This window comes from Theobroma cacao, chromosome 1 (assembly GCF_053813885.1).
Source record: "Theobroma cacao isolate CCN51 chromosome 1, ASM5381388v1, whole genome shotgun sequence".
NCBI classification, from domain to species: domain Eukaryota; kingdom Viridiplantae; phylum Streptophyta; class Magnoliopsida; order Malvales; family Malvaceae; genus Theobroma; species Theobroma cacao.
The window spans coordinates 34,415,058-34,429,025 of record NC_142639.1 but is presented as its reverse complement, the minus strand read 5'-3'; the positions used below and the strand labels follow the sequence as shown (position 1 = coordinate 34,429,025).

General features: G+C 30.3%; 1 long non-coding RNA gene across 1 annotated transcript; it reads left to right on the top strand.

Moving 5' to 3' along the window:
- The first annotated feature begins 6,385 nt into the window (after positions 1–6,385).
- LOC108662071 (uncharacterized) lies at positions 6,386–7,293 on the top strand. Its single transcript, XR_001927852.2, has 2 exons — positions 6,386–6,715; positions 6,828–7,293. It is a non-coding gene; the product is annotated as an uncharacterized LOC108662071 (long non-coding RNA).
- The last annotated feature ends 6,675 nt before the right edge of the window (positions 7,294–13,968 follow it).

Sequence of the window (13,968 nt, the reverse complement as noted above, 5' to 3'; positions counted from 1 at the left end):
ACGAAAGAAGGATTTGAGTAAACTCACACAACTATGAAGTTATAATTTAACATTGTTGAAATTTGAATTGAAATTAATAATTTTAGAAATGTCTAGATTTAATTTATATAAATTATTATTTAAAAGTTAAATTTATAATTTCTAGGAAGTATATGGATTAATTGAATAATTTGATTATTGAGTAAAAAAAATTATGTAAGTTGAGTTAAAATTTTGTTTTTACTTGAAAACAAAAAGCATCGATGAGCCAATTCGATAATAAATTCAGGTTCAATCATTTTACTTAATTGGGAGCTAATGTTGGGGTAAACTTAGTAAAATAAAGGTTTTTAATTAGTTTTGACCCTTTATGCTCTAATTTCGTCCTTTACCTTTATGGAAACTTGAGCATCTAATTTAAGTAGTAATAGTAATTTCTTCTAAACCAGCTCTTTTAGAGATTTAAATAGGTATGGTATCTTTTTTGAAGCCCTTTAAATCGATTCTATTTAAGGAAGAGGTATTTGAATTTTATTAAATGTCAAATAAAATTGTAAAATATTACCTAAAATTAAATTTTAGTATTATATTATTATGTGTTAATTATTTGAATTCATTAAATATTTGATTAAATAATTTAAATAATAATTAAAATAATTATAAATTATATAAAAATTAATTTTTTTAAGAAAAGAGTTGGTTAAGATGACAAATGTTACGAAAGTAAGGAGCATCAATTACAAATTTGTGAAATATTATATATGATATTGGATATATATGTATATAAAATTGAGTTCAGATATAAGATACTTTAAAAGTGTTGTTTGAAATTTACCTGAACTCAAGCTGGCTCTTAAAAGCATTATTCAAATTTATTTTATAATTGAATATAGATTATTCAAATCTTGAGTTATTGGGTTGGATATCGGTGGATATTCATATAACAACAATTCATTTATATCCTGAATCTGAGTCAAGTTTTAAAAACATTATTTAAATTCATGTCTTAAAAATAAAACCCAAATCTATCTTATAATCGAATCTTATATTATCAGGTTGGGTTCATGTGGATACCAATATAATGACAAATTCATTTACATCTATTAACCCGAGTTGGGTTTTAAAAGCATTATTCAAATTTATTTCATAATTAATTATAAATTACTCAAATCTTACGATATGGGGTTGGGAATTCGTGGATATTCATATAATAATAATTTATTTACATCGTCCAGTTAGAGTTGTCTTAAAAACACTATCCAAATTTGCACTATATTTATATATGAATTTGAGTTTGAATTTACAGTATCTTAAAAGTGATACTTGAAACTTACACGAATTTGAGTCATTTAAAAGTATTATTTCAATCTATCCCATAATCGAATATACATTATCGGGTTGTATATTCACGGATAATTATATAACAACTCATTTACATTATTGAATTCAAGTTGGGTTTGTAAAGTATTATCCAAATTCATCGCATAATGGAATATAGTTACTCGAATTTTATGTTATCGAGTTAGACATCGGTGGATACTTATATAATAACAATTCATTTACATTTTGACTTGATCTTAAAAGCATTATCTAAATTCGTCTCATAATCGAATATAGATTACTTGAATCTTACGTTACTGGGCACCGGTGAACACTCATATAACAATTCATTTACATCCCAGTCAAGTCTTAAAAAGTATTAGCTAAATTCATCCCATAATCGAATATAGAGTACTTGAGCCAGTGGCGGAACTAAAATTTTGTGTTTGGGGGGTGAAGAGCTGAAAACAATGTTTATAAGATAATCATATTAGAAGTTCAATGTTTGGCAAAAATATAAAGTTATAGAAAAAGTTTATATGAAAATTATATAAATAAATTTTAAAATTATTTAAAAGAATCAATTTTAATAATTTACTCAAAGAATTAACTAGTAGAATCATAAAAATTTAATAATGACAATAATTTCAATTTTTTGATAAATTTAATAACAAATAAAAATTAATAAATATAATAAAAAAAATCTCAATGAGAAGCAATCTCTTAAAATATATTAAGAGCTATCAATAAATAATTCAATGGGAAACAATTTTTTAAAATCAATCAAAAAATTAAATACAATACCAGTAAACAATTTAATGAAAAAGTAATCTTGAATAAAAAATTTAATTGTTCATAAAAATCTAAGGAGAAAAAAAACAACTAATTTGTAGAAAAGCAATAAAGCAATATCTAAATAAATAAGTAACAACTAACTTTAGGTGCTTAATCAAATTCTTATGTTGTTGATTTCAACAAAAAATGGTTCAAAGGATAAATCTTCAATCATAATCGCTAAATAGAAATTATTAAATGAAAATTTTAAAAGTTGAAGATATTAAAAATAAAATAAATAAATAAATAAATAAATCAAACTTACTAATTATTATGATATGAAAATTAAATTATTGATTAGAGGTTCTTTGCATAGAGAATGCTGACAAGCAAAAAAATTAAAAAAATGATATATATATATATATATATATTTATTTTTTTTGTTTTTATAGTATAAGAGGTAATGGTTGTGAGATTTTGAAAAAGTGAGGTTTGGGAATAATTTTATTGTAATAGATTTTATTTTAGTCCTATTAAACTTGGTTGTTGACTGATTGTTGTAAGTGCATCTCACTAAATAATAAATTATTGTAAAAGTAAATTTATAAAATTTCAAAAAAATAAAAATATATTAGAAAAATTTAAAATTTTTTGTAAAAGTGAAATTATAAAATTTCAAAGAAAATAAAAAAAAGTTATAAAATTTTTAAAATTATTAGGACTGCCCCACTAGCCCCCCTCCGCCTCTAACCTAAACTCTATTTTATCAAGTTGGTTACAGATATCCATATAATAACAATTTCAAAGAAAGATTGTAGTTCATAATAAGTAGGGGAGAAGGTTAGTTATCATAATAAAGGATAATATTAAGAATTATATCATAGTTTTAGGACATTTGATCAGGAAAGCAACTGAAGTTAGCCAACATCACCCACCAATGATTTCAAAATGAAGGATCATAACTTAACTTAATAGGGCACTTTAAAAAATAATTTTTAAAAATAAGATGTTTTCAAAAATAATATTTTTTATAATTTTCATTGTTTTTAATCAAGTTGGACAAAATTATCCTTAATAAAATCTCTTTATATTCAAGTGTACATGATATTACACATTATGTTGAAAAAATGTTATTGTTACCCATCATGTACAAAAATATGTTACACATTATGATTAAAAAAGATTATTACACGACATGTTGAAAAAAAAATTATTACACATCATGTACAAAAATATGTTACACGTTATGTTGAAAAAAATATTGTTGTTACATGCCATGTTCAAAAAAATTTTGTTACACTTTAATGCCTAAAATGTTGTTACTTGTGAACCAAAACTTCAAATCTTCTCAACTCTTTTTTTTGACAATTTGGCTCTTATTAAAGTGTTTCTAATATGTTTTCATAAATCAAAATACAATTTTTCTTATCTAAAACACATATTTCGACTAAAAATAAAAAAAAAATTTCCTTTCAAACTTTAAGTTTTTAAATTTCAAATTCTTGAGTTTATTGGTGTCTAAGTCCCGCATTGATCTAACTAAAAGCTATTTCAAACATATGTGATCATTTTTACTGTTTTAGTTTCATTAAAAATACTTAAAAATCAAAATTTTCAATTAACCACCTACCTCAAGCACATAAAAACTATTACTTGGCATTTTGAAAGTGCAGTAAAGAGAAATCGAGAGTACAGCAGACGAATGTTGAAGGGAAAAATCGACAAAATTAGAGAGAACTGGATGATGAGAGAGAAAAATTAGAAACACAGACAAAGATGTGGAGAAATTATAATAAATAGTTTAATTTATTTAAAATAATTTTAAAAATATTTTTTTAAAATCAAGACTAAATATGATCAAAAAATAATTACATTTATTTGAATAATTATTTTTAAAATTCTCTTATCAAGAAAATTATTTCTCATTATTTCCTCTAACTTAATTATTTCCAACAGCGTTTTCGTTGCTTTTGAAGTTTTTTGATCAATTTCTCAAGAAGATATTAGTTAAGTCAAATGCCGAAGAAAACATTTAGTAGTTAATTATGCAATGGCAAGTAAAATGATGTCGAGTGATCAGTGGCGTGTCGGCCACTAATTTCTCTAATCTATGTGCCTTCCCACACAAGCAAAGAATGAAGGAACGAGAAAAAGCCAGAACTGAAGGGGAGGCCAATTTGACTACTGAAAACCGGTTTTAAACATGATGCAAACTCTGTGAGACTTAAATAACCCAAAAGCAACTTGGTGAATTGTCCATGTACTGATCCGGAAATAACTGGAGCAGGGAAGATTATTACCCAAAGATTGAATTCTGGGAAGTGGAAGTTTGTTAATATGTGCATGTTTTCCTATTGTTCAATGATAAAAGATAGACGTGGCTAATTATGACACAAAAACAATTACATGGGGGCTGTGACTGAATGACCTTTTTTTTTTTGTTTGTGGCACTCTGCTAAATTGGATTTGGTAAGCATCGAAGCATGCTCATCCAAAGCACAACAGTGTTTTGACTATAAACCCTCCACAGGCTTGAAGCTTGCGCAATTTGATTGAATTTCCTTCTAATAACTGTTAGCATTATAAGCATCCTTTTGTAAGTGGGATCGGCTGATCAATTATCAATCCAAACGGCAATGCTACTTACTATATATATATATATATATATATATATCCTTTTTAACTATTTATTGGTGTTTTTGGGGGGTACAAGTTAAAAAAGCATCAATGTTATTACTTGTAATGCTGTCAAGACTGTAGATATATAGCTATTGCAGATACAAGAAAGCAGAAAACATAAAAACCAGCAGGTGGCCCATGTCACGTTCCTCTATCTAAATCATCGACGGAATCTAAACTATTACGAGTCTAACAATTGAACTAATGACGTTCAATGTGCTTTCCAACTCAACAAAAAATTTGATGATCAATCAAAAAGGGATTCATGTTCAAATAATAAAAATATAGATAGAATTATAAACTCTGTTTAGTTGTTAATTTGTAGGAATTTTGTACGGTACAATTCAGAATATGTATATGCCAACATACTTTTTGCTTTATGGAAAATAATAGAAGTTGTCAAATAGTCATTCGTGATTTGTTCACACCCCATTTGAGTCAAATTCTAAGGGACTTTTCTTTGGAATATGAACATCTGTTCCAAATTTTGGATACCTTTGTATGGTGATGACTCTGGCCCCTGCCTAGCTCTATCTGTTCCTTCTACCCAAACCTACCAAGGAGATGGAAACAAATCATATGAAACAGAATGTCAAAATCAGTACATAACAAGCTTTATCAGACTGTTTGCTTTTATCGATTAGACTGCTTAAGTGCTTACTTAATCAAAGTTTATGTGTCTTTAAAAATCCTTTTAATATGTAGTTGACACTAATTAGATGCTAAGAGGACCAAGCTTCTGACAAATGGCATCTCATGTTTTGAAAAGGTGGAATTAATAATGGCCTTCACCATAACAAAGGATAGATGCTTAAAAGGAAGGAAAGAAGATACCCATCAAAGTAATCAGCGAAGATTCGAGTGAAAGGAGATGAGAGAGAGAGAGAGACACGTGATATTGTTGCAGTTATGAGCATTGAGATGTTAACTTTTTTTTGTTTAATCTACTTTAAACTTAGGAAAAAGAGTATATATGCATTCTTGATGAAAGCAAAGATTATGACAAAACATGAATGGAATTCAATAATTTAAAAAACATGAGTTAGTGAAGATAAGGAATCCATGACCTGAGATGCAAACATAAGATCATGGTTGTTATATGAACTTGATCATGTTTATATAATATGTAGCATGAAGAATTTGAAAGATGAGGTAGCTTAATAGTTAAGTTTTGAAGAGTAAATACATGTATTTACCATATCTAATTAATCTAATCCCTGTGGGGGTCAAGATGTTGACATTTTTCCTTTTGTTTTGTGGCGATGCAAATGGTCCCCTTTAAGCTTAATCGTGCTTAGCACTTTTTGATTTTTGTTTGGGGGGTTTGATGGGAAGATGTTGAAGGTGAGAGGGAAAGAGAGAGAAAAAGAGACCCACCTAAAGCAGAGAAAGGCTCTAATCTATGCAAGTTTTGGAACTTCTCACTGCCTTGTCTGCATGGTATTGGCGTGTCCATGATAATATTCATTTTGCCTCACTTTGGACCACCGCCAAGTCAAGCCATCTGCATTTGTTGCTTAATATATTATTACTACTACTGTTTTTCATAAGCTAGCCTTTTCATCCGACTCCTGTAATCAATAAAAGCACCCAAATTCCTCTCTCTCTCTCACTTTCTCTCTATATATATCCCCTTGCTCCTACTGCCATGCATCCTTATAATTTGAAGGATAATTACTACTCAGATGAGTTAGATGAATCTCTCTTTCTTTCTCTCTCTCTCTGGGGATTAAGGAGGAGCTGATCAGCTAGATGATTACATGCTATGTTGCCGTGCACCCACTAGCAGTTGAAGCTGCCAGCATGATCTAAACTTCCTTCTCTGTCGAGAGGATAGATTGGATCATGTGGTAGCTTCACCTGTTGTTGGGATCACGAAGAAAAGAACCCTTAGTCTGCTCCCAGCCGCATTCATCGAATATACCCACAAGTCAGAACTTCAATTCCAGTTTCCCCCACATAGGTGAAATTTTTCAACATCTCCAACCGCAGCCTAATGCATTTCCCTTATTTCTATTTTTCTTTTTTTCTTTCTATGTGATTGTAACTCTTGTTGTTTTTGTAACTTTTCCAAGGTTTTGAATATCTTTCTTGCTTTCATGAGTGACAATTGGTGCTACTCCAGCAGCCGGTTGCAGGTATCAGTCCACATCTTCTAGAGGGTTGAGAGGCTTTCACAATAGCAAAAAAAAAATAGTAAAAGGATGATACCATCATCATTTTCTGTTGGAGGAGAGTAAGAAAACGAAAAAGAAAAAAATCAAGAGTCTTGAGCCTTGCACACGTGGCACAGCATATCCCCCATTCACTTTATTTTTTCCCCCCTTCCTTTGGGTGTCTGAGTAGTGTGTGGGGAAGCGAATCTCACAAGAAGTAAAGAAATTAGTATTAGGGTTTTCAGTGACGGGATTTCTCACATCTCTGAAACGAAGTAGAGATCCCATCTCTAGCCACATTTACTGTGTGTGTGGTTAATGACAATTTTCATTGGCTGCTTTGCCATAATTTTTCGTGTTATTATAAAGTATAATTTTTGAGGCCTGGCAACATGTCATTTCGGAATATAAAACTAGTGAAAAAGGAGAAAAAGCAAAAGGCGAAGGAACAATGACAATGCAATAAACCTTGTTGCTAGCTAGCCTTTTTGTACATTTTCAAGAACAGGATACAGTGTATTTTTGTTTATTCATAGGAATCATAACAAGCTGCAGAATAATTTGAATCTGGGAAACTAGTACTATAAACCTCGAATGCTTTTCGTTTCTTTTTCTATTGTTTTAATTAATTAAAGATATATTGCAAAAAAAAAAAAGAAACCCAATTTTTCCATCAAGGTTAACTGCTTTCCCCTTTTTTTTTCCTTTTTAATTCCTTTTGTTCTCTATTTAATAGAAACTTATCCAGCCTGCACCACAAAGAAAAAAAAAATAGAAATCCAAAAAGGTCTGAAATTAATATTTCAATTTTCAAGTGTTCATAAGATCATTCAAGGACTATTGACAATTTTGGGTGAATATATATATACTAATTTCAATTATACACAAAAGGTAAGGCTTCAATTTCTTAGTAGTATCATACAGTCCAAAAATGAGCACAATATTTATTCATTAAAATTAGAAAGTGAAATTCATCTAGACTGTATTCCATGATCCAAGATGAACTAGTAATTAGTTTACACTAATTAATTAAAATCTTTCTTATAGTATAGTGGGTCTGGGGAGTAAGTAAGCAAGCAACGTGAGGAAGACTAGGGATGGTCTAAATTTGTCTCAATGTCCTAAGACTGCCCGCAAATCTCCCGCCTGCACTTAGGTTAAAGACTTGATTCGGCGTTACACACTCATTAATTTAATATAAATGATAATTGCTTTTCAAAAAGAAATATTGTTTTTTTAATATGTTGGCAACCCAACCACAACTTGAATATGTACGTTACTCTTTTTTCTATATCAGTTGATACAGACGGGTACCCTTTGTTTTTTTCAGAACTATAGAAAAGCCTGATTCCCAATGGATGAGTTTGTTGCAGCTCGACACCTTGCTACTTGTTTGGAAGCTTCATTTGGCCAAGAATCCCATGCCTTTTCGTGATTCTATGAGCACACACACCAAATCTTTAAATATATTATATATAGTAACTGATCTGATTCTCTTTACCCCTTTTAGGCTTCTCAACAGTTTTCGTCGCTCTCTCCTAGGGTTTAAATACATGCCATTTGTGGGAAATATTCCTTCTCCTCACTGCCTATCAACCTTTTCCATTTCTTTTGTCTTTTTTGTTGGACATTTTCAAATAAAAAATATGATTTCATATCAAAATAGAAAGAAAAATTGTGACTGTTGAAAATTAAATTAAAAAAAGAATAAATAAAGAGTCACGTCTGTTGGAAAAGACTAATAGAAGCAACTTTTTGAAACAGACACAAACAGTGTCTGTTGGAAACAAGCACAAACAGTGTCTGTTGGAAACAAGCACAAACAATGTTTGTTGGAAACAGGCATCTAAGCTTATAAAAGAATACTTTCTTTATCAAACAGAACGTACATCAGAAGAAAAAAAAACTTTCCTTCCTTTCTCAAATTTCTCAAGTTTTCTTTTATACTATTTTTCTGTGAAAAAATACTATAGAAGTTTGATAATCTTGTTATACTTCGGTGAATGCTTAGTGGATTGATTTCGTCAGTGCAAAACACCGTCAATCATTGGGCTTCATTGTATCTTCGAAGTTATACGCCACTAACTTTTTGCACACTACAAGTGAGGGTGAATAAAACCTTAAGGATAGTGGCATTAATACACTCCTTGATGCCATTCTGGTATTTTCCAATTCAGTGTTCTAACAATCTTAAGGTTTTATTTCTATTCCAACAATGGCTGCTGCAAGTGGAACATTAAGAGAATTGGCTTCTGACTTTGTAAAATTGGATCGATTTGACAGTGGCAACTTTCTAAGATGGCAAAAGAAGATGCATTTCCTACTATCAACCTTGAAAGTTGTCAATGTTTTGACTACACCTGGACCAGAAGAAGGAGAAAATGAGTTTGTTGCTACAACGAGAGAGAGGTAAAAATGGGACAATGTCGATTATATGTGTAAAGGTCACATCTTGAATGATTTGGTTGATGGCTTATTTGACACATACCAGAACGAGGTTACTATAAAAGAATTATGGGACAAACTAGAAGACAAGTACATGACAGAAGATGTAACAAGTAAGAAATTTTTTGTTAGCTGCTTTATTAATTATCAAATGGTCAATGGGCGTTTTGTTATGGAACAACTATGAGAATTGAAAGAATGCTTAATCAGTTTAAATACTATAAAATGAAAATGGATGAAACTATAGTAGTATCTTCCATTATAGACAAACTTCCTCCATCATAGAACGACTTTAAAAGATGTCTAAAACACAAAAAGGAAGAAAGAACTCTTGAGGCTTTAGCAAATCATCTTCGAATTGAAGAGGAATACAAGAAACAAGAACAAGTTGCTGTTTCTAGTGAAGCCAAAGTACATGTTGTGGAGGAAAGAAAAACCATTAAACCTACCAAAAAGAGGTTTAAGCAGATTACTAGTGGTTTGAAATTCAAAAGACAAAACAAAAGCACATGTTTCTATTGCGGAAAACCAGGACATTTCAAGAACGAATGTCAGTTATTGAAAAAGAAAAATAATTCTTCAAGAAGAAAAGCTTTTGAAAATCTTGTAGCCATGATTTCTAAAATCAATATGCTTGAAGAAAATGAAGTTTGGTGGGTTGCTTCTAGAGCAACAAAACATGTGTGTAATGACAAGAATCTTTTCAAGAATTTCGGACCAAGTGAGTGTGGATATTTCCTATACATGAAAAATTCTTCTACAGCAATGATTAAAGGCAAAGGGACTGTTGAACTTGAAATCACTTCTGAAAAAACTTTAACTTTGAAAGATGTATACTATGTTCCAGAAGTTAGGAAAAACTTAGCGTTTGGAAGTCTATTAAATAAGTTTGGTTTCAAGCTTATATTTGAGGCAGATAAATTCACTCTGTCCAAAGGGGAAATTTTTGTTAGGAAAGGTTACATGTGTGATGGAATGTTCAAATTAAATATTGTCAATAATAATAAGAATAAAATAGTTGTTTCTCCTTATATGATTGAATCTTCTTATTTATGGCATTATAGTTTAGGACATTTAAATTATAGAAGATTGGATGACATGTATAAAATGGACTTAATTCCAAAATTAATCCAAATATTGATAAATGCAATACATGCATGTTAACAAAAATTACTAGAAATCCTTTTCCTAAAGTTAAAAGAAATACCAAATTACTTGAATTAATACATAGTGATGTGTGTGATATGCATAGTACACCCACATTAACTGGAAAGAAATATTTTGTCGCATTCATTGATGATTTCTCTAAATATTGCTATGTATATTTGTTGCATTCTAAAGATGAAGTGCTTGATAAATTTAAAGTTTATAAATCAAAAGTTGAATTACAATATGAATATTTTATCAAGTGTTTAAGATCGGATAGAGGTGGAAAATATTATAGTCCAAGTTATTTTGCCTCTACTGGAATAATCCATCATATTTTAGCACCTTACACACTACAACATAATGGTGCAGTAGAAAAAAAGAATAGGGTCTTGACTGAAATGGTAACTGCTATGTTATCATATTCAGGTCTTGGAAAAGGTTTTTGGGGAGAAGCTTTGTTAACAGCTTGTCACATATTAAATAGAGTTCCTATAAAGGAAATTAAAATGACCCCATATGAGTAATGGAAGAAAAAGAAACCAAACCTTAGTTATATGAAGGTTTGGGGATGTAGAGTTGTAGTTAAAGTTTCGAAACCCAAAAGAAAGAAATTAGGTGAAAGAGGAATAGAATGCATATTCATAGGATATGCACAACATAGTAAAGCATATAGGTTTATGGTAATTGAACCAAATGATTCAATTCCAGTCAATACTATTATTGAATCAAAAGATGCAATATTTGATGAAAATAAATTCAAATTTGTTTTAAGGCAATTACAACTACTACAATCAATTCAATCAAATGTCTGTTTTAAGCAAAAGGGTTAGAAAGGTAAAAGATTTTGATCCAGACTTTTATATGTTCATTGTAGAAGGAACAAGAGAAAATATTGACAATAAGATTCCTTATTGTTTTAATTTAGAATCGGACCCTATTTCATATGACGAGGCAATGAAGTCTCAAGATTTTGCATTTTGAAAAGAAGCAATCAATGATAAGATGGACTCAATAATGAGAAATAATACTTGGATTTTGGTTGATCTTTCATCAGGTTCCAAACCAATAGGTTGTAAATGGTTTTCAAAAAGAAAATAAAAGTAAATGGAACCACAGACAAGTTCAAAGCAAGATTAGTAGCCAAAGGCTTTACGCAAAAACAAGGGATTGACTACTTTGATACTTATGCTCCAGTAGCAAGAATTGCTACAATTAGACTTATATCTCCCTTGCATCAATTTATAAGTTGGTAATTCACCGAATGGATATCAAAATAGCATTTTTAAATGGTGAATTATAAGAGGAAGTCTACATGGAACAACCAAAAGGGTTTGTTGTTTCAGGACAAGAGCATAAAATTTGTAAACTTATCAAATCATTGTATAGGCTTAAACAAGCACCAAAACAATGGCACAAAAAAATTAATGAAATTGTTTTAGCTAATGACTATAACATAAATGAATCTGACAAGTGCATATATAGCAAATTCCATAATGGTAAAGGTATTATAATTTGCTTATATGTGGATGATATGCTAATTTTTTGTACGGATTTGGAACAAGTTGAGGAGACAAAGAAGTTTTTGTCAACAAACTTTGCAATGAAAGATATGGGTGTAGCAAATGTCATTTTAGGAATTAAAATATTTTGAGATGAAAATAACATAACTTTATCTCAATCGCACTACATTGAAAAAGTGCTTGAAAAGTGTAATTTTACTAATTGTATATTAGCATCTACGCCCATGGATCTTTAAACTAAATTAGTACCTAATGCTGGTAGGGCTGTTAATCAATTACAATATGCAAGATTAATTGCTTGCTTGATGTATACAATGACATGTACAAGGCCAGATATAGCATTTGCTGTTGGAAAGTTAAATAGATATACAAGTAATCCAGGTACTTTGCATTGGCAAGCCATAAATTGAGTACTAAGATATTTAAAGAAAACAATTAATTATGGACTTTACTATAATGGATATCCATCAGTACTAGAAGGATATTTGGATGCTAGTTGGATTACAAGTTTAGAAGATCATGCTTCCACAAGTGGATGGATCTTCATGCTTGGTGGGGGTGTCATTTCTTAACGGTTTAAGAAACAAACATGTATAACTAAATCTATCATGGCAGCCGAATTTATTGCATCGGCTGTTGCCACCAAGGAAGCTGAATGGCTAAAAAATTTACTCTATGGTGTGCCTTTATGGCCTAAATCAATTTTTCTAATTTCTATCCGTTGTGATAGTGAAGCAACTATAGCAAAAACATATAGCCAAGTGTATGATAGAAAGTCTAGACATATTGGATTAAGACATAGCTATGTTCAACAATTAATTTCTGATGGATTGATCATTATAACTTTTGTGAAGTCTAGTGAAAACTTGGTGGATCCGTTAAAAAAAAAATCCTACTAGAGATCTTGTAAATAAGACTTCAAAAAGGTGGGGCTCAAGCTCATAAATTAAAAGTCACCCATGGAGGAAACTAGACTTAACGCTTAGTATAACTTCAAGTCTTGAGTTTAATGAGACAAAGTGCATCATTTGTATGTGGCTGCTAGCACTATAATATAATATATTATATTCCATCCTAAGTGAAGTGCTAGGTACCCGTAACAGTAAGGAAAGGATGAGTTATATATCTTAATAGATCAATGACATAATTTGTTAGAATGCTTTAGTTACAAGGACATTCATGGGGTCTACTTATGTGAGTGTGAAGTGTTGCCGCTTTTAGGAGTTCAAGAGCTTGGCTCTAACAGCACTCATGAAAAGAGGATACAAACGCATGGCCATAAAAGCGGTGCCAAATACTGTGCATTCATTGGTGTTGAAAACGTTGTGTGAGATGTGTTCGGTTAACCAAATGGAATAGATGGTTTAAAGCATAGTCTACCATACAATTTCGGTTAACTTTAATATGTTTTCATTGAGTGAAGGTTCAATTAGAAGGCACCTTCATTTATGCAATTGATTTCCAAGATTATCAAAAATTTGGATTAATTTGAAAATGGTGGGGGATTGTTAGATATTTTCAAATAAAAGATATGATTTCATATCAAAATAGAAGGAAAATTTGTGATTGTAGGAAATTAAATTAAAAGAAGGATTATGTTTGTTAGAAATAAAAATAAATAAATAAATAAAATAAAAAGAAGAACAAGAAAAAGAGTCACGTCTGTTGTTAAAGACCAATAAGAGCAACTCTTTGAAACAGACACAAATAGTGTCTGTTGGGAATAGGCATCTAAGCCTATAAAGAGGACCCTTTTTATCCAACAAAACGTACATCAAAAAACAAAAAAAACTTTCCTTTTTTTCTAAAATTTCTCAAGTTTTCTTCCATACTATTTTCCTGCAGAAAAATATTATAGAAGTTTGATAATCTTGTTATACTCTGATGAGTGCTCAGTGGATTGATTTTGTCAGTGCAAAATGTCGTTAATCACTGGGTTTTATTGT